We start from the raw sequence: 3,555 nt of genomic DNA, 5'->3' as shown, positions 1-3,555 counted from the left end.
ACATTTCATAGACATTAGGGCTGGAAGGGACCTTGGAAGATCATCGAGTCCAGCCCCCCGCCCAAAGGGCAGGAAGTCAGCTGGGGTCATAGGATCCCAGCAAGATAAGCATCCAGTTTCATCTTGAAGGTGTTCAATGAAGGCGCTTGAACCACCTCCGGTGGCAGGCTGTTCCAGACCTTGGGGGCTCGGACAGTAAAGAAGTTCTTCCTTATGTCCAGCCTGAAACGGTCTTGTAGTAGTTTGTGACCATTCGACCTCGTCATCCCTTGGGGTGCTCTGGTGAACAAACGTTCCCCCAGATGCTGGTGGTCACCCCTGATAAACTTGTAGGTGGCCATCAGATCACCCCTGAGCCTGCGCTTTTTCAGGCTAAAGAGCCCCAGGGCTCTCAGCCTGTCATCGTAGGGTCTGCTTCCCTGACCTCTGATCATGCGCGTGGCTCTTCTCTGGACTCTCTCAAGCTTCTCCACATCCTTTTTGAATTGTGGAGCCCAAAACTGGATGCAGTACTCCAGCTGTGGCCTCACCAAGGCCGAGTACAAGGGGAGAATGACGTCCCGGGATTTGCTTGAGAAGCATCTATGGATGCAAGCCAGCGTTTTGGTCGCTTTACTAGCCGCAGCATCGCATTGCAGGCTCATGTTCATCTTGTGGTCAATGATGACCCCCAAGTCTATGTGAAAGAGAAACGGGATTTGACAAATACCCTTTTCCTTTCATTTTCAATATTAGATAGGACTTTAAGATATTTAGTTCCCATGACACTGCAGGAGCATACAGGTAAAATCCTGCTCATCTCTGAAAATATCTTGATTTTTTTCCCCATTGGTTATATTAACAACCATTATGATCCAAAGACCTGATCAAATTCAAAAGACTTTATTGAAAGATCTTTCAAATCATTCAGAGTGTTTCCCTTAACTTTAATGAGCTTTACATCTTGCCAAGCAAGACCAAAGTTTACTGGAAAAAATTAATATCAGAGAAAAGCAGAAACAGATTTTTTTCTTGTCATTATACTAACTGACAGCAGCTTGAGCATTGCAAGTTATCTAAGGAAAATAAGGAAGCTTCTCACACAACCCAGCAAAGGCTCCTGGTTGGTAACATGGAGACTATGATGCATATTTTGGGTTATTGTTTGCTTAAAATAGGGATCCTGGTGAAGGCTTTTGTGACAATTTCTGTATTTTGAATATAAAATTAAAACTATTTTTTATAGAAAAATATTGTTTATCTTTTCATTTTTAATTTACTGTCAGAGTTTTGAATTTGTGATTTTTACCTTCTTATAGAGATGGGAATTCAGAAGACATTGGGTAGAGATGATTAGAACAGAATTGTATTTCCCTTTCTGTGTCTAAATGGCAGTTTTCTAGCTATATAAGTGGCAGTCTTGGTACTTATGTGCAGGTTGTGATTCAACTTTCCCTGCAGTGTAGAAGTGTAAGAGGGTACAAACATCTACACATGCAAATGATGTGGGATTAGTTTACTCTAGAGTAAACTACTCTAGAGTAAACTGTCCCAGGCATGTGTCTACACATGCAGGGATACCTTCAAGTCTGCCGGCCCGGACAGTTTACGCCCCAGGGTACTCAAGGAGCTGGCTAGCATCATAGCTTAGCCCCTTGCATGGATCTTCAAAAACTCCTGGCACTCTGGTGAAGTGCCCAAAGATTGGAAGAAGGTCAATGTGGTGCCTATCTTTAAGAAAGGGAGGAAAGTGGATCTGGCAAACTACAGGCCCATCAGCCTGACTTCTACCCCGGGGAAGGTCTTAGAAAAGATTATCAAAGAGACGATTCTTAACAGACTGGCTGATGGCAACATCCTGAGGGATAGCCAGCATGGGGTTGTTGTGGGTAGGTCTTGTTTGATCAATCTTATTTCCTTATATGACCAGGTGACCTATCACCTGGACAAGGGAGAAGAGATTGATGTCATATATCTTGACTTTAAAAAAGCCTTCGATCTGGTATCTCATGATCACGTCTTAGCAAAACTGGCCAACTGCAGCCTTGGCTTCACCACGATCCACTGGCTAGAGAATTGGTTATGTGGTCAGACCCAGAGGGTGGTGGTTGATGGAAGTCAATCGTCATGGTGCGCTGTGACCAGTGGGGTCCCTCAAGGCTTTGTTCTTGGGCCTATACTATTCAACATCTTCATTAATGATGTGGACATTGGTATTAGAAGCAGACTGGCCAAGTTCGCCGATGGCACCAAACATTGGGGTAAAGCATCCACACCTGAGGACAGGAGGGTGATCCAGGCTGACCTAGACAGGCTCAGCAAATGGGTGGATGAGAACCTGATAGTGTTTAACACTGAAAAATGCAAGGTTCTCCACCTTGGGAGGGAAAACCTGCTGCATACTTATTGGCTTGGCAGTGGTCTGCTGGCTGGCACTATGGACAAAAGGGACTTGGAAGTCATGGTTGACCACAAGATGAACATGAGCCATCAGTGTGATGCTGCGGCCAATAAAGCGAGCAAAATGCTGGCTTGCATCCATAGATCCTTCTCAAGCAAATCCCAGGACATCATTCTCCCATTGTACTCGGCCTTGGCGAGGCTGCAGCTGGAGTACTGTGCCAAGTTTTGGGCTCCACAATTGAAAAAGGATGTGGAGAAGCTTGAGAGAGTCCAGAGAAGAGCCACATGCATGATCAGAGGTCAGGAAAACAGACCTTATGATGAGAGGCTGAGAGCTATGGGAATCTTCAGCCTGGAAAAGCGCAGGCTCAGGGGTGATCTGATGGCTGCCTATAAGTTTATAAGGGGTGTTCACCACAATCTGGGGGAATGTCTGTTCACTGAAGTGCCCCAAGGGATGACAAGGTCGAATGGTCACAAACTCCTCCATGAACATTTCAGGCTGGACATAAGGAAGAACTTCTTTCCTGTCCAAGCCCCCAAAGTCTGGAATAGACTGCCATTGGAGGTGGTTCAAGCACCTACTTTGAACACCTTCAAGAGACATTTGGATGTTTACCTTGCTGGGATCCTATGACTCCTGCTGACTTCATGCCCCTGGGGTAGGAGGCTGGACTCGAAGATCTTCCGAGGTCCCTTCTAGCCCTAATGTCTATGAAATCTATGGATGTGGGAGCAGATTTGCTGCTCCAAGCAGCAGACTGGTCCCACTCCCTGCAGCCATGTACCAGACCCCTGCAACAGCCAGGGCGAGCTGTATGGTCCCACTGTGTGCTAGCTCAGGGGCTGGCAGGGAGCACGAGGCCAGAAGACAGCTGTCTCCTGGCAGGGACTGGGACATTGATCCCTGACTCTGGGAACTGCCTGATGCTGGGGTGGGCTCCACCACCAGAGCCCAGGTGGGGACAATGTCCCCCTGTCCCAGCAGCAGGGAACTGGGCAGGGAACTGGGCATGGCACCTGGGCTAGGAAATTCTTATCTCCCAGAAGATAAGAATCTCCCAACCCCCACTTTTTTCCCCGCCCCAATCACAATTGGGAGGCAGGGCCTGGGAACTTCCTGCTGCTAGGAAAGGGGGACATTGTCCCCACCCAAGCTCTGGTGGTAGAGCC

The sequence above is a fragment of the Alligator sinensis genome, unplaced genomic scaffold (assembly GCF_000455745.1).
Source record: "Alligator sinensis unplaced genomic scaffold, ASM45574v1 scaffold600_1, whole genome shotgun sequence".
Lineage (NCBI taxonomy): Eukaryota > Metazoa > Chordata > Crocodylia > Alligatoridae > Alligator > Alligator sinensis.
Note: the sequence above shows the minus strand (reverse complement) of the source record.